Source organism: Heliangelus exortis, chromosome 2 (assembly GCF_036169615.1).
Source record: "Heliangelus exortis chromosome 2, bHelExo1.hap1, whole genome shotgun sequence".
In the NCBI taxonomy this organism is placed as follows: Eukaryota; Metazoa; Chordata; class Aves; order Apodiformes; family Trochilidae; genus Heliangelus; species Heliangelus exortis.
Genome location: NC_092423.1, coordinates 30,046,905 through 30,065,777, shown reverse-complemented (window position 1 = coordinate 30,065,777; position 18,873 = coordinate 30,046,905).

The window sequence follows — 18,873 nt, the reverse complement described above, 5'->3', positions numbered from 1 at the left end:
GTTGTAAGCTCAGTAAGAGGCAGTGATGCCACAGCTGTCTCATGAACAGCTTGGTCTTTTGTGTGCTGGGCAGACAGCTGGGGTCGATAATCTGCCGTCCCATGCTATGCCATCCCCACTTGTGAATGATAAGCTGCAGTCTCAGCTCGCAGTGGTGGATAACCCAAGGTAGATCAAGTATAAGCACTTTTTAACTCTGTTTCCTACAAAAAAGAAATTGGCGTGATTGTGCTATCTGCTCTATCACTGGTTACTTTTAAAAACTTTCGCCAGCTTCAGCCAAATCTCTGAGACACTAACAGTGTAGAAAATAAGCAGTTATATAGAAGATACAGAGATCCTATTAACTTTCCCACAGAAGGAAAAGCTAGCATAGGAATTCCTCTCTTGCTAGATTCCAAGAATCCGCATGGGCAAAGGATGTTGCAGACATGACTCATAATTTCTGCTGCTCTCTGAATGCCTGTGGCATGTTCAGCCCTATCAAAGCAGGTTTAGAGGACAGCATGCTCAGTGTTTTATGGAGTTTTTAAAAATTCCACTACTGAGTACCAGTGGAGCTGGTCAGCTGCTGGAATAAATGGGATTTAGAAAATAGTGCGTTGCTACACATTACCACAGAACTTCTTGTAATTTCTTTACAGTGGATCTAGGAGTTAAGCAGATATCAAATACAGATTATATGTGAATAACTTTTTTTTAGTTTACGATTAAGCTGTAAAGTCTGTGGGGAAAAAAGCTCTCAAAATATGCAGCTACTCAGTCTTACAATCAGAAAATTGACAGGATAGAGTATGTCACAGAAAAGAAGTCACAACAGCAGGACAGCCTGTCTTACCTTCTCCGAGAGTGTGGATGTTCTCAGTGCAATGGGATTTTCTTTTGGGGGGCTACTTCTGTTTTTGTTTTGTGTTTAGAGCATCTCTCACATTATCAACTGTGTTCTAAGCAAGACACATACCTCAAAGAACACCTACATCTTCAGAAAAGCAATGTGACATGTTTCTGAGTGAGCTTTCTCCCCTTCATCCTTCCTGCTCCCTCTTATAAATTGTTGAATAGATTTTTTTTCTACATATGGAAACATGCTTTAGGTAGTCAACAGTACAGTTAAGTTTTCAAGCTAACATTTCTTCCAACAAATGACTCTCTACTCGCTGTTAAGTCTTGTGGAGGCAAGTACCTGGCACAGTAACTTCCAGCCATTTATTTGTCAATACACACTACAAGCAGTTTGCATAAAAATTTCAATTTCCTGTCCAGCATAGAAATTAACTAGTGGGAAGGGGAAGCAGTGAATAAAGGGAGTAGAACATCTTGCTGCTGACCATATTTCCACAGATTTCAGGGGCTCATTGGAAAGCAGATGGTTCTCTAAGGATTTATTTCTGTAGGCCTGTATGGGTGAATGCTGCTATTGCTGTCAAAGCATATCTAGGATATCTTATTTGTAATTAAATAACCACCAAATAGGAACTAACTTTCTTATTCCTTGTTCAGGATACTGGGGGGGAAGGGGTAGGAACACTGAACAACTGGTTTAGACAGGCAAATATACTTGTTCTTCTTTGTTTATAAGCTGAATGGCTCCACTTCAGTTCTGGTTACATGACCTTGTCTGTCAGCAAGTGAAAATAATGAACTTGTTTCTTTACCAGCTTCCTCAAAAATGCCACGTGGCAGGTGTGCCCTAAGCATACAAGACCAAATGTAAATTTATAAGATTGCACATTTTGGAAATGTGTGCTGATAAATGGAACAGGGCTCTGAAGTTTGCTGAACAGTGAGCTGTGGAGACAGATGACAGTCTCTCCTTCCTGCCCCCTTAATTGGTGGCTTCTATAGGGATGCTGAAACAAGGTTTCAGGCAAGGTTTCAGTTTAGACAGAAGTCATCTGACCCTGAACTAATAATGCGAGGCTGAGGTTTACATTCTGTTCAGAACAGATCAGACACTCATTTCTAAAGAAGAAAGATTTGGGGGAAAAAAGCCACGCACTCATGACGTACAGCTTAAGTTTATAATAGCAAGTGCAGGCTCTTAACAGGCCTTAGGCAACTTGCTTTTCTGATCAGGTATCAAACTAGAGGTGCACACTGTGGTTGAAAGAGTTCAGTGCAATTTTTATATTACTGTATATTTCAGCTGTTAAATAGTGTTCCATGCCACTTCATCACAGCAACTGAAAACAGAGACTTCTGAAATGTTCAGTTACTCACAGAGAAAACAAACCAGCACGGGTTTATCTCTCTAAAATAAGATGTGTAAAAAGCACATGCCTTACATCTGCAGCTAGAGTAAGCCATCCAGCAGATGAGACTGTTATATGGTCACATCTGTAAACTAGGGGAAATAGGTCCCATATTATCCCTGACAGTATGACTATGAATTATATAAGTAAGCCTATTGTAGGCATCTTTTTAGTTACATTTTGTTACCAGTGTATCTCCATCTGGTAACTGATATTTCAAGATCTGTAGGAGACCCTGATATCCAGTATGGTAGTAATTTTTTTTTTAATAACATATTAGATGTACATATTTGCATTAATCCTGTAAAGATTTATGCATATGCTTACACCAATGCATGAAAAACAATCCTGCAACATGCTGTGATCATTCTTCATGGAATAAAAAAACAAGCAGCACAAAAAGTTTGATGTTTTAGTCCCAAAATTATTCTGGAAATGTGTGGTGATGCTTAACAGAATTAGGAACTTGCTTTATAAAAAATCTGTTTCAAAATGTCTATCTTTTGTTTAAAGATTTTGCTTTTCTGAAGTTTCTGTCACACTGTAAACAAGATGCTGTATTTTGTACACTGGAGTTACCTGTAGAGAAAACTGATGCTCACAGAAAAGGTAACAAAGTTCTTAGAGTAAACCAACATTTTGATGTGACTTAATGTTTGAACGCTTTGTACAGGAAGAAATACTTGGAAATAACTTGAAGAAGTGGCAATTTGTGCTGTGCACTCCATTACTTCATGCTATAAGGTAGTGCTATAAGAAATACATTTTAATCTAACAATTTTAATAGGAAAGAGTATTCACCAGAATAATTTCTAAGCTATTGTACATTCACAGTTGTATTAGCATAGCCACTGAGTACCTTCATAGGTAACCAAGCACTACCAAATGTCATTCATATGAATTTGCCATTTTAATGCATAAATCAGGCCAGTGTTGTTACTGGCTCTTTAATAAACTGTGTTACTATTACTTGTTGGTGGTTTTGTTATCAATCACCATTGTGTGAAGTATCCCACTGTGTAGCTTCCTGACCTTTCACTCATCTTTAACACCACCAACACTATCTTTAAAAGCTACCTCGCAGACCATTTTTATTATATTCCCAAAGATGAACAGAAGACAAATGCTGTCTTAGACTGTGCCTATTTCTACACTGAGAGTTGACATATAAAGGTCTCATCCAGCTGATTTTTTCTGTTTCTGTGATTTCGAAGAAGAGGGTGTGGAGGGCAAACCAACATATGGGAAGTATATTTATTCCCTCTTGTTTTCAGATCTCCTGTACCAGCACCCAGCATTTCCAGATGACTGTGGATTCAGGAGTTGGGGGGGGCTGTTGCTCTGGCTCAGCTCCCTTTACTACTGCAGAGAGAAATAATGACAATCTTTCAAGGTAGGTTCCTGGATGATGCTGTTTTTTCTTGCAGTGTAGAGTGTGAGGCCATGAAACCCTTCTGCACCTGGAGAGGCAACTGCCTCATAGAGAGCCTTATCTGAACAAGTCGTGCCAAGTCTTGACGCAGTGAATATTATACAGGTAAATCAGTTTTCAGAAGCCAATTGTAGACAAGCTCTTTTACACCATACATCTTTCATTAGGAGCACTAATTGCTTCAGTGTGAGGTATCTATAGAAATAGGTGAGTAAATGGAAAACAGTATAACAGAAACAATAACAAAATGGAATAAGTAGGAATCATAGCAGGTGGTGGAGCCATGTGACATCAGATTTGCCAAGTACAATTTGTATTCTCTTAGGTTCTGTATTATTTGCCAAATATTACCTTAACTTCTCAGAATCCAGGAGACAAAATACCTTTTTCCTTGTTTTTGCACAGTATTTGCTAATGTTTTCAACTTACAGCTTTAAGTACTGCTTCCTACTTGGAGACTGCTACTGGTAAACCTAATAATGAGGAACAAAACCACACTCGTGAGTCACTCATGGGGCTTTCAAGCAGTCATTCATAAGTCAAAGGGGTGGAAACAACCTGAAACTATAATAAAAGCAAGGCATACTAGCTTATATATTGGGGTGATGCTTTATAAGCTAGAGTGTAGTAAATAATAGCAAAGCATATAATTGGATTTTTCTGAAAATGCAGCCACAACTATACTGAGTCTGGAGGAATGTCAGAGCACTCCTCTTCTCGTTCTCTGCCAGAGGCATTTTCTGTGCGTTCTGCCTGGTGTAAACCAAGCACGAGGGTGGTGTAAAAGGCTCCATCTGTTGGGTTGGCTCATATCCACTTGGCAGAAGTTGTAACACGTGAAAGTAAAAGATGAAAAATCAGAATTGTGAATCTTCTTCCTTCCCTCCCCACTCTGCCCTTCCCCAGCTTGTAGCTCTCCAGGAGCAGGAGAGCGGTGGCTTGTTCTAGGTTGCTGCTTGCAAAATGAGAGGATTCAGGGTGCTTCATGCATGTTCCTCAGACCTCCCATAACAGCACAGGGACCATTCTCAATCTAGACTGGAGGACTTAAATTTCTGAAAGGCACATAATGTTTTCCAAAGAGTGAAAGAAATCTGTCATTTCACCACTCCAGAAAGCCAGCACACACTTCCTGGCTGGCTGCTCTGCTTCAAACTGGTTTCAGTTCAGGATTCAGAAAGTGCCAGGCAAATAATAAATCATGTTCAAGTTAGTACAGTCCTTGTAACAATCTGGTGTAGCGAAACATTTCTAGAGGATGCAATGTTTTTCTAGACACTGGGAGTGCAAAGACTCAGTAGTTTATTTTTGAGATGATTGCTGTTAGTAACATGATTGGTTCACCGTCCCTGTGGGCCACCTTTGACACACTACTTTATCAGGGTCACAATTTAACAAGATAATTCAGAACAATTTATTTTTCTTTTATTTTCTAAACAAAGGGTTTCCTCTAGAGTCATGATAGCTCTTCTTTAACTCAGACATGATATGATAACAAAAGACAGGGTCCTTTTACAGCCGTAGTAATCCAAATCAAGGACAGAATGCAGTTCTACATTTTCCATGTGGAATTCAAGAAGTAAAGACCTGTTCTGGAGGAAGCACATCAAGAAGATGGGGAGTCTTGGATTCATTCTGGATGGCACATCTTCCTTTTGTTAAAGGAAAAATACTGAGTAATCTGGTATTGCAAGTCCACACTGACATCTAGTGCTGAAAAAATTGCACGAGCCAGTGAGGAAACAAAGAAGGAAAAAGGCATGGGACTAGAATGAAAAATCTAAAAATATAGCAAATCATCCCTCCTGCTTTATAAAAGCAACTGGTGCTTTGTGGATTTCTGCAGTGGGAAGGAGGTGCTCTGGCTCCGTGAACTTGGGTGCTGTGGGGACATCCCCTGGAGAATGGCATGGTACCAGGTCTGACAGCCAGACACTCAGTGTAGCAACCCCTGGCTGCTCCTGAAAACTGTCCTTCAGTACATGACAATTTTTGTGTTGTGACTTATTTTAGGTTGGCCTTGTAGCCACCATTGCTGTAGGACTTGGTCCAGAGCAGCAAAACTAGTGAAACACTGCTGCCAATGTCCCAGTAAACTTGATTTCACAAAGACTTCGCAAGGAGGAGATTTTCCCTCTTTCCAATCTGAGAAGAGAATTCCCTGGTATATTGGAAAGATTCCCTATATGAGCTTTTTCCAAGGAAAGGGGTCATTTATTTAGCAGTGGAACTTAATTGTTAATGCTCACTTACCTCCCATTTCAATACAAAACATTTTTTATACACACACAAAAATTTGCATTTTGTAATATTCTACTGTGCCTTTAAAGTCAGGCAAAGATTGTAAGACAAATCATCTGTGATTTTGCATTGTAATTCCTACCTTCCATAGAGAAGTGGAAAGTAATAATAATATAGAGAATAATATACAGAATATACAGTAATAATAATATACAGAATTTTTCAGTGTCTTAGCTGCCAGCACACTTCCTTCTCTCTTACCAGGGAAATGGTGGGATTAAAACCATGTGCTCTGTATGCTTCAGAAGTGAGATATGCATGTCAGTGTTGCATAAATCATCAAAGGAGATGAGCAAAAGGACAGATCCAAAGCCATTGAGATCAATTGGCTTTTTATTTTTTCCCATTGAATCCCATGGGCTTTGGATCAGGTCCCAGTGGATGTCAGAGCTCTGCCAGCCCCGCTGAGAAACTGTAGTCCAAATGCTGGTGTGCTGTTTGGCACAACCATAAGGTTAAGCAGATGTTGGCAGATGTATCCTCCATGGAAGGAATCCTGGTGTTGGCAAGCAGGATTTCACAGCAAGACCCAGCATGAAAAGCTGCTTGTTTCCCTGCGTGAAGGCAAAGCATGTCCTAACCTACCAGCCAAAGGTGAAGACATCCTCTTCCTCCAGAAAACCTATGCTGTGCATTGGGGCACATCAGCAAGCTGAATCTCCTACCATTTGGTACTACCTGGCAAGGGCTCTTACGTTTTCCTCTTTCACAGCACAGCAAGCAAAAAATGGCAGAATTTTGCTCTTACTGCCTGTGTGAAAGCCTCAGAAGGAAATGTGGCTTTTGTCCCATCCCTTGTACCCCTTCTCCCCTTATAGTCAGAAAGCCCAAATATTCAAACGTAATTTCTTCTTTTAATTTTTGCAATTCTTTATTTTTCTGGACAATAGTCATATGGAAGTAGGCATGTTGCCACATCTAGGCTGTATTTTTTTTCCCCCTGAACCTTGTAATCAACAACCTCATGCCGATTTTAGAAACGTTTCAGAATGCTGTGCCTGGGCTGGGCAGATTGGGAAGTAAGGAAGGATTGACAGGCCCAATTAGACAATAAGTAGCATAAGTAGCTGTCAAAAAACAAAGCTAGAGCAGGCGAAGGCATGTGGCATCTCTCACTAGCTGAGCTGGAATGACTGGCACACTCAGTCAGAAACACTCATTTTCTGATTTAATAGGGGCTTAAGACAAATTGTCTCACAGCTGAGACCATGCAAATCAACCATTAAAATGTAGAGTTGGAATCTGATGTCAGTTAAAATTCCATTAACATTAGTGGAATTGCATCACATTTATCCACCCAGATATATAGGATGCAAAATTTAGCCCATAATTATTATTAGGAGCAAATGCACACAGAATTGTATCACTTGTCTAGAATTTTCCTTGAAATAAAAAGTAGTAGAATAGTAAAAACTTAAAATGTAGAATAGACTAGAGTAGAATAGAAGAACAAGGAGAGGGAAAGGAAAAGGAGAAGGAAAAGAAGGGGAAAAGGGAAGAGGAAAAGCAGAGGAAGGGGACAAAGGGAAGAAGAAAGGAAAAGGGGAAAGGGGAAAGAAAATGAAAGACTAAAAGAAATGCCAAGAAAAGACCACAAGAATTTAGGAAAATTCCATGATGTAACTTAAAAACGTGGGGGGAAAAATTCTACATGTTTAGCAATAGCATTAAATTGAATCACTTCAGCACTGATGTCACCATGTCAAGTTCTTGTCCTTCCTTTCCTTTTCAGCTTTTAAGAGGACCCAAAACACATGCAATCTGGTGACAGCAATTTATTCAAGAAGGTGCCATTAACTTTTAACAGTGACTGGTCTGCAGAGCATATTTTGTGGAGTGATTGAATATCCAGTATGAATATATTCAGCTGACATGAGTTTCCAAGCTTCTGGGAACATAGCAAAGTGTATTATATGCAATGTTTTTTTGGCAGTACAGTACTAACCAATAACAGATACAATCCCTAGGCACTGCCTTGCTTTATGTGGAACACAATCTATTTAAATGAAATTTCAAGTATATTTTGGGGAGCAATGAGTTAGGTTGAATGGTAATAATTTAGAGTTCTGCACTTAATATTAAATTCCACACCGGATCCTTTGCCTTGCGTTCAGGAGTGTGGTTCAGTGAAGGGAATGTTCTGGTTCATACAAACAGTGTGAATCAGGGATACTTGACAGAAAGGATTAGGGGAGCACAACCCAAATCTGAGAGCCTCTGTGGGCCTGTTAGTGACTCAGTGACTCAGGATTTTGATGAATCCCCAAGCTGGAGTGAACTTTCATAAAGCAGTCAGTGCAATTGTGGACTCTTACAAACAATTGCTGCCCATGAGACAGGAATGACAGAGTTTTGGCAATGTACAGACCCATACATCAGGAGGTTAAACTGGGGGGCCTGACAGGACTACCGACCTTGCCTGATCACCCTGCCTTTATCTTGGGGGCTGGCATCTTTGCCAGGAGTTGACAGAAGGATACAGACAGCTTGATACAGAGCAAAAAGGATGTCAGACAGGAACAGTGGCAGCTGAGGACCTGCTTCGTGGCCCTGCAGCCCCCTCCCCTGCAAGGCTAGGAGAAGGGGGTGGAGCAGTCCTGCTTTTAATCCATTGCTTCATCTGAGCTAATATCCCAGTGCTTCAGAATTTAGATGTGAGCAGCTTCTAATTCAAGCTGGCTGTCCTCAGCAACAAAGGAATATGTAAATGCATGACAGCAGTGATGGAGTGCAGCGTTTTAGATAGGGACAATGGAGGAAAAGAGTGCTTTAGAAAATGCACAAATCCGTAGAAGCTCTTGAGCTGAAGAAACTGAAAAGCCTCCTTTTGCAGCTGTCTCCTTATATTTTGAGTAATTCTCCTGTTCTTTCCAGAATATCTGCAGACTTCATACTTCAACTAAAATTGTATTTGGTTGTCTGATCGTTCGTTCTGTCCAAAAAAATTACAATGCAGTTTTCATCAGCTGTAACTCACCTGACCTGAGGTACCTCTACTGAGAGCACTCCAGGCCTTTGATTCAGGTACTTCTTTGCAATGGAGACTGAAGGAGAAATCTTAATGCACTTCCATTTTTATGAAAGGTGCTTTTCAGAGAGAAGAGAAAAAGTAAAACTGCATAAAGTTGCTAAAAACTATTAAAATGTGTCATTAAATCAAAAAATATTTACATGGATAAGTCTTTCCAAGTGGAAGAAACTGGAAAAAGGATGCATACTTGAAGACCAGCAGTATAGGTCACAAGGAAGCTCGTCCTTGTTTTTCAGTGATCTGGCTTGGTTATTTGGGCTGTTCCTCCCTTTCTACTCTCTACCTCTTCATCATTTTGTCAGGATAAAACACATTACAAATTGCAAGAAGCTCAGTAAGTTAAAGGACCTTAATAAGCACAGAAGGTCAATACTTTATATACTAGATCCCTATGATAAGAAGAGATCTGGAAACACAGAACTCTTACAGAAGTCATGGTATCCAAGTTATACAAATGGCAGTCACAAAAAAACCCAGAAAAAACACCAAAAAACAAACCACCCAAAACCAAACAAAAACCAACCAACCAACCAAAACAAAAACCACCACACTACTAGTGCTAGCCTGCTAAGGAGAACCATGAAGCACAGAATATGCAATAAACATTTCTGAAAAAACACCTTTAAGTTACAATGGAGGATGTATCTTTTAGAATGGTCATGGGAATACTTTATGACATAGACATTGTGGAGTCTAGAGAAGCCACATGTTAATTCATCTGGGGATTTTTAGATTTGATCTATACTGAAATACAACAGAAGAATGTTTTGTCCGTCATCAGCTGGCATAAAATACACGTTTTTACTGTTAATGCTGCTGTCACAATTAGCCACAAAATCCCAGGAATCAGATGCTGCAGCACCTACTGTCTCACGAGGAAGGAGGAATGTGCCTGTTGCCTGAATAGAGCCTTTCACCCCACTTCAGAAAGGTAGGGTGAAAAATTGTCAAGGCTGATCAGTCCCACAGACAGACAGTAAAGAATTTTACTGTCTCTCTGTATTGCTGTTTGCCAGCTGAGCTGACTGCCAACTCAGACCATTGGTGCAAGTTTAATTATCAGCCCTGTTGTTTTCATTATAAACTGCTTTTCCTTGGGGTTTTATCATTTCAGTTCTTAAGGCCTTTCTGTGCATGGTTTGATCACAGAGGCAGCAGAACTAGATTGAATTAGAAACAGATTTAGCCAGACTGGTACTGAAATTGTGGTTAAACTAGCCTGACATACCTTTCACCTCTTTCTGTAGCAGACACGCTAAAAACCCTGCCATATGTACTTACAGGAGTCCATCATAACTGGGACCATGTCAGAAGTCTTTGCAGAAAAAGGTCACTAAGACATCTTTCTGCGAGGTGTGTGATTAATCTGGAATCTCTTAATGAGGCTACAGCCTGGCACAGGGCCAATGGGAGATCAATCAGTCAGCATTTGGAAGAAATCCTGAATTATATTCCAAATTTTGGGTCTTTCCAACCTCATGAGATCTTTTCCCTGTCTGGGATATGCCCATCTTCCAGTTCTAGTGTTTGATAAAGTTCTGAAAGCATAGTTATTATTGGGAGCTTTACATGTATTTTACATACTAGCAAATAAGTATGTCTGAAAACTGAAAATCTGAGAGCAGATTTCTGTGGACTGTATTGCCTTATGCTGATTTTCAAAGCAACATGGAGATATTTTTTCCCCCACAAATTAAAGGGGATCTAGAAAGGATGATTAGTTCCTGTCCTCCTGAGCAGGCAGTGCATTTGAAGCCCTTCCAGAGTATTGTCATAGAAGTATTTGTTCCCTAAGTATTCAGGTGTTAAGAGGGCTACAGTAAATGGTTTTTGTCGATATAATTGTATGGTTGTGAATCCAGCATCTTGTGGCTATTTGTGTAGGCAGACATTATATAATACTTCCAGAAAACATTGTCACAGTGGCAAGAAAGAAGTTGGAACTGATGGACCAAATGGCCAAATTGTTCAGGTTTAGCCCTTCAAGGACCTGTTTCTGATGTAGATTTCACTCAAGTGAGCAGCAGATCCTTCCACAGCACATGCAGCCCTACTGCAAGGCTGCATTCAAGTGCCATCACCCATCTCCACCCTCGTCCCCCTTCCTTTGAGAGAGAGGGGTGGGCAAGCAGAGGTGGAAGAAGTGTACAAGCATTTTGTTTGGGTTTTGTGTTTGGTTTCAGAACTGCTGAGGGTGTATCCTACAATCCTCAGCATTACACTAACCCAAGCTGCTCCGTCATTTGTTTGCAATGAGCCACAGGCAGTAACACAACCAGAGCTATCAAAATGGTTTCCCTGCAACATGTAACCCCCCAGGCTACACAAGGATTTGGGCTTATAACCCAGCCAAGTGCAAAGGAAACCCTCAGATGAGCCGGTCCGTGTTTGTGGACACACCAGAGATTCGGAAATAGCATCCAGCTTGGATTCCAAGTGAATCCTTGTGGACAGCCGGCCTTTGAGCCACATGGACACAGACAAATGGGAATCATTTCGAGTTGCCCGTCCTCATCTGTCTTCTTGTCACAGCTTGCTGATACCTTACTGCTCAGACACGACCACCACGCCCCAGGCGATGCCCTTATCTCCGGAGACATCTATAAACCATTTGCAGATGCTAAGCGAATCCAATTTAGCCTATAGGGATAAATGTTATCCAGCCTGCCCAGGATGAATTTTAACTTGTGTATAAGTGCTGTGTAATCGTGGTTTTGTGTGGTATTTACGCATGTTTTAAAAAGATACCCGCCCTCTGCGTAGCTAGGGTGTTCCTCATTTTCTATGGGAATGAATCAACATTCAGGGGGGCTTTTCTGGGCTGTCTCTTACCTACCCCTGGTCCCTCTGATATCTGAGGGAGGCCCCCGACAGCTGAGCCGCTAATGAAGGTAGGGGAAGATGGGGACAAAGAACCCGGCCATACCTATTGAGGGAGAAATCTGCATCTGAAAGTGCCTGATGGAAATGGGCAAGGTGCCAAAGAACAGGGAGAGGGATGATGCTCTGGAATATAAAGACGGGCATGCTGCTACCTCTTTATGTCTTTAAGTCACTGGTTTTGTTGTGTTTTTTCGGTTTTGTTCTGTATTTTTGTTTGTTTGTTTCCTTCTTTCTTTTTTAATTAAAAAAAAAATGACAAAAGGTAACAAACAAAGGGAACAGTTTGATTTGGGAGCAGCAGGGCTTATATTCATATCCCAGCAAATGCAACACCCGGCCTTTCCCGACGGCCCTTCCTGCTGCTGCAACTCTTCTAACCCTACAACCCTTGTGTTCCACCTCTCCCACTTTAGTCCACAACAGAGCCTCTACCAACAGCTGATAAATGCTGGATCTGAAGTTGTCCCAGGACACAGCAGCCGAGACAGTGTTATTTGAGCATGCAGGTGATTTAGACCCTTGTTTTCAGGGGTCACTGTTTTTTTGGGAATGTAGGTTATGCAGTTAAACACACGATGCCTACACTTCAGGTCACAGCAACCAACATTGCTCAGCAGCCCAGGGAAGTTTTGGATGCCCCCTCCCTGGAAGTGTCCAAGGACAGGTTGAACACACAGGGCTTTGAGCAACCTGATCTAGTGGTAGGTGCCCCTACCCATGCAGGGGGTTTAGAACTAGATGATCTTTAGGGTGCCTTCAAACCCAAACCATTCTATGATTCTATTAACATCAGGATTGTTTTACTGTTGCTGATCAGACATGCAGCCATGCTGCTTCTGTAGTTTTGCTTCTGCCCATCCATACTCCTCTCCTGTGGGGAAGGCACTGAGTTTTTTCACACTGTTATCCCTCTGCACACCCCACTGCCTCCAAGAAAAGAAAGTTTTCTTCAAGAGACCCTGGTAGCCTTCAAGTCCCTAAGTTTAGTGGTACCTCCTGCTAAACATGGGTCAAAACTCAGTTTGCCTCAAAGGAGGAAACAAGAAGCATCTCAACAGCAGGCTGCAACAACAGGAAGTTCTTCAGTACTCAAACTCATGGGGGACAAACTGCAGCAGGAGCCTGGATGAGATGGAGAAAAGACATGACCAGCCAGCATTAGTGGGTACAATGGGGAAGGACAGAATGGTGGAGAAAGAAGCCTGCAGTCTCCCTTCCTTACCCCTTTTTCAGAAGCTGGTCTGGTTAATAAACAACAGCCCTTCCTCTGGAAAAAAAAAAAAAAGGGGGGGGGGGGGGAGAGGATGGTATTGTATGTGGGCCCAGAGTGAAAGAGTTCAATGGGGAAAGACAATCTTCCCCTGCCTGGCAACCAGTAAATTAATCTTAGCTCTAAACCATATTTTCAGCATGGTGGGAGGAAATCTTTGGGCCTCTTGGTGCAAGTTGGATAACAGTGTGTGAATCCACATGCCAGTGGGCTTGGGCTGAGAATTTGTTATCTAAATCTCAGCTTCCTCAGTGCCAGAAGCATCCCTGTTGAGGCTCATCCAGGATTAATCTGCAAAGACTGAAAAAGAGAAGGAGCAATGATTGACATGGTAATATAGCATCTCTCATGCAAAAACACCCTCACCCCCTCCAGCATTTTCATAACCAAATACACACCTTGTTTTGCACTATAAAGAGCATGGGAATGAAATGTGATAATGAGACATAATGAGATGCATGTATAAGACAAGCTGTGGACACCCAGTAAACATAAAAAGAGTTGTGTATGTGAACATAGGGAAGAAGTGGCAGGCACTTTCCTATTATCTAGCAACAATAATCATGACAATAATTTAGGTTTTATTTAATTTCCATCTTCCATACACCTTTGTGTAGCTGGACACAAGAAGCAAATAACCGGGCTTTCTGTTTGGGTTCTTGTTAGCAGACTCCAGTAAGCACTGTCAAAAATGTCCACTCAATCATCAGGCAAGTTTACATCAGCTGTCTTCCTGTCCCTTGTATGTTGTTTGTTTTTTGTTTGGTTGGGTTTTGTTTTTTTGTTTGTTTGTTTATTTATTTATTTACAAGCAGCAAGCTATATGGAAAGGCTACAGAATGCAATTTACAAAGAAAGTGGAAAATATCAGTTCAAAATTCACTTTCCACAATCAATGGCACACCCAGTGCTAAAAGCTACTTTCACCTTATCAGGAATCAGAAGCAATACCAGACTTGCCTCTGTTTATTACACTTGCAAAATTATTATCGGTAAGCTCCAGATCAGAAAGGACTTTGAGAGATTGGCAAATATTTTCAAAGGATAAATAATATGGGGGAAATAAAACCATCAGGACAGTGCACCAGCAAAAAAAGAGCCAATATTTGTTCACTAAACTCTTTTCTAATTATCGGCATATTGCAACTAATTAGCATTAAAAAAAAAAAAAAAGCAAAAAAAAAAAAGCAGCTGTAATCTATCCATGCCCTCCTCTTTTTGGACTGTTCCCAGTACCAATTGCAGCGGAAGAGCATTCCAAACCAGAATCTTCTGGATTTTCCATTCATTGTTTAGAGGAACTCCAAGCCTCTGTAAAACACTACAGGTTTTCTGATTTTCTTGCAGCAGAATTTTTGTTCTTTTGCCTTTTTTCAAGGCCTTGGATCTGCAGCCACAACCCTTTAGCTGAAAGCCTGTTGTAAGTTGAACCAACAGTAGCAGATGCAGTAACAGATTTCCCTTGGGAAAGAACATCAAGTCAGTCAGTCTGACAGCTGTAGTGGCAAGTACTAGCAATGTTCAATTGCCCCTGTAAGTTCTGGGGATAAACATCCCTAAAATGTCAATGACTGATGGTGAAGATTGAGTAGAGTGTGAGTAAGTGTTGAAGTACACAGTATACATTCCTGTGCTCTCATTACTCATCATGATGATCAATGTTCATTGATTCTTTTACCCCCTTATATTTGTTTCTGTCCAGGTAGATGCTTCCTCTGATTGAAGAAGGAATTTTTTATGTCCAACACAGTGGCAAGAGCTGTGCAAATGTTAAAATGTGCTTATAAATAATTCCTGCTGATGGAAGAAAACACGTGGCATAAGAGAAGCAAGTTATTCCATCTCTCTCAGACATGCTGTGGAGGTCTCTCTAACAGGCTTGGGGGATTTCTGGTCTGGTTTTGCTCCTTGTACAAAAGAAACATTTACTTTGCTCCCCATGCTGTAGCCTTGCAGGTGAAGTTCTGCTGGATGCGTGTCTTCTGGACTGGGATATGTGCCTGCCTTATGGCACTGTAGCCACCTGTCCTGGTTTGGGCCAGGATAAAGGTGATTTTCTGTCTTGTACTTTTGCTTTCAGCTAAGTCTCTTGTAAGTAGTTGCACTTGCTGAAATTAACAGCAAGTTTCTCAGACAGTGTCTGCTTCTGGGACTGATAACACTTGATGTTTATATTTACTGCTAGAGACAGATGTGCAGAGCCAAGGACACTGCTCAGTTCTGAGGAACATTTTACCCTCCAGAAGGAATGAAGAGGTCCCACCTGCATCCCTCCTTTGGGGAGGAACGGACAAGATAGATGCCAGAATTGACCAAACAGAGTATTCCATCCCATATACGTCATACTCGGTATAAATTTGAGGGATCACAAGAGCTTCCAGCTTCCGGCCTCCTTCCCTTCCTGCCTTTCCTGCTTCCCTTTCTTCACCCATTCCCTGTTTCCTTTGGCATCCTGGGAGGATTCCATCTGTTTGTCTGCCTGTGGTCCTGATCCATGCCAGCCCATATCTGTGTGTTCCTGCCTCCAGTTCCCAACTGCTGCTGACTCCAGGAGTCCAGCCTGGACTTTCCCAGGGCTGCCCTGAAGCCTCGGTGGTGACGTGAGAGTTACTTGGGGAAAAAGGGTGAAAGAACGTGGTATCAATTTTCCTGTATATTTGTATATATTTAGTAATTTTTCCTATTTATCCTTACTGTTTCATTAAAGTTGTGCGGTTTAGTTTCCAACCCATAAGTCTCTCTCCCTTATTGTCTCTCCTTCCTTTATCAGGGAGGAGAGGGGGATTAATAGAGAGCGTCTGTTACTCGGTTTAATTGCTGGGCCAGTGTTAAACCTTGACACCACCCTCTAGGCAAATTTTTCCTCTTGGCCATCCTTCCAGATACCATCTTTGTGCCCTTTTTGCCCCAAGGTGCAAGGAGATTACTGGTGGAAAATCAGCAAACAGGGGAATTTCATTGGTGAAACCAGCAGTGTGCTTATCATTGTTACTTTTTTACTCATGTGCCTAGATCGTCTTGTAGTGGTTTCTATGCCAACAGAAAAATTATTTCTTAATATAAATCAAGCTTGTCAGACTTATGCTTGTGCATAGCACTGACTGAAGGTTAGAGAAGCAATTCTGAGACCAAAAGCAGACAATCTGATCTGCTTTATGAAAACGGAGCTACCAAGGATCTAAAACATAAAAAATTCTTTGTTTTCCTAGGGAAATTCGCTTTGAGTTTTAGACTGTGTATTTTGAGAAAGAAAGGCACAAGAACTGTGAATATCACTAATGAATACACTTATCTTTTAAATGCAGAGACTTTGGATCAAATCACCTATGTTTGTAAAAGAAAAGAAGTGAGAATATTCAGCACAGAAACAGCATAGGGAGAGGAAGAAGAGAGCAGTTTTGTAGAAGGTCCTCTTTAGAAATTGTGAAGGGATTTCTGAAAATGGCAGTCTGTGGCTGTTTGATACATGGGCAATGGTAGTAGTTCTTGTTAACCTTTTTAAGTTTACCTTTTGCTTGCATGTTTGTCTTAACTTTTTATTAGATCCTAATAGTTATCTTTGGCTGTTTGGAAGGACTGTTTTGCAGACAGTTCATCCCCATTGCTGCATAGCAATGAGCTTTTTTAAAAGGTATCTATTTCTTTACAGTCTGAGTGATAAACGGTAGCATCTCATATCTCTAATTTAGAATGATCACCATTTTTAGTTATGATAAAACCTTATGGAAGTTTAGTGCAATCCGTAGCACTGGTATAGCTATTGGATTTAGGCAGTGGGTTACTCTTGTTAATCTAAAAATAAGTAGTCAGTGGGTTCTTTTAATAATCCTGTCTCTGCCCAAGGAGTTATCTTGTTTGTCCTGTGAAGAAACTCCATGCCTGGGTGGGAGGGATGGGCTATGGTGCAAGTAGAGGTGAGCATATTGTCTTCTGTCCACACAAGTCCTGCTCATCTCAAAAGGGACTTCATAGAGTCCCTTTCATAGAGTAAAAGCAAAGCCTCATCTTTTTTTGCAGAAGGTAATGCCCTGTTTGTTATTCTTTCACTCTCCTAGTGTTTGTTTCAGCAGAACTCAGTGTAGGTGATTGTTCTTCCCTTCCTTCCCATCTTCCTTCTCTATTTCTGCTCTACTTCCTTCATTGGCATCTCTCCTTTCTTCATCCTCTTCCTTCCAGCAATTCCAAACCCAGACTGAACTGCATCTTGGCTTCATTTCCATTCCTCTCCATCTGCTAAAATGTATTCATGTATTATATATCAAATGTTGACACTTACAATGATGTCAATAAGGTTTTGAGTCAAAGCCTGAATGGAAACAAGCAATTTGGGCAGCATTTACCTCTCACGTCAGTGTTGTTTCAGACTGGTTTCAGACTCAAGAATGGAAACACTGCACAGCTGGGTCCTACTGGGAAGATTTTCTGGGCACCCATGATGGATTTTGTTCTTTAATGGAAACTTAAATGCCAGAGAATATGGTGTTTCCCTGCGGTTAACTCATGAAGCAAGGGGACCCAGAGTTTAAAGAATCCTGTATTGAAGTAGATATATGCAACTGCAATAAAGTAAATGTGTAGGTCTTTTGAAACACTGTATACACATATATGCATGACTGTGAGTGGGACTGTATGCTTAAAGCTGCAGTTGAATATTGTCTGAGGTGGGGTTTCCTTAGATGCACGCTCCATTCTTCTCTTCACTGATGTTAGTCTGATCACATTGTGATCAAATTAAGGGAGAGAAACTAGCAATTCACTTCATGATGGGGGGGGAAGAAGCATTTTCTTCCAATTTAGCCTTCCAGATTAACTCACTTCAGATTTAAGTATGTTTTTGCCAGTGTGAGGGAGAGCTGGAAAGTCTATCCAGCAGTGTAGTGGGGCAGAGGGGCAGGTGGTCAAGAGGTGACAGCAGCCTGGGTCAGCTCAGACTCTGACAGAACTGCAGCTTCAGTGGGAATTTTGAAAATCTCAGGCATGAGTTTTCTGTACCTGTAAAAGCAGCAGAAGTCTGTCAAACTTGCTTCAGAAGCTTTGTGGAATTATGGGTGTTTAAATTTAGAGCCCTGTTTTTAATTGTTTGGCTTCAATGTATTTGCTGCATATCTTTCTCCAATACTGTCATTTTAGCAGAGGTCTCAGACATATTTTGTTAGCTCTGGATATCTGGAGAAGACAAATTTCTCCTGCAGTACTGATTTATTTGATTTATGTTTGTGGGATGCCCATATCTGGCTATTTGGATCCAAACTGCGTATACACTAGAATAATTTGATTGCCAGTTCCATAGGCCTTCCAATAACAAGGCACTATATTCAGATGGAGGCAAAATATGAAATAGGATCAGGCACAGGACAAGTCAATTCTTATTTTTCCCAAAAGGAGATTATTTTTTTTTTTCTATTTCAGCCAATACAAGTTTTGGCATTCAGGAGGGGAACAAAAAAATAATGGAAGTCCTTAGGCGTGATTTCCTCTTGGTAAAAAATAACTGAAAAAAGCTGAAATTCTGTTCCCTGATTAACATGATGAAGTAAGCAATAATTAAACTAGGCAGATTAATAAGTATGTGGCTGAGTCTAGAGGAAACCAGAAGTAAAACCAGAAGGGGTAGAGATGAGAAGAGAAAAAGCAATGGTTTTCTGAAGGCTTTAGGTGGTCAAAGCCCTGCACAACTATTCAGTGAAGTGGACTGTGTCCTCTT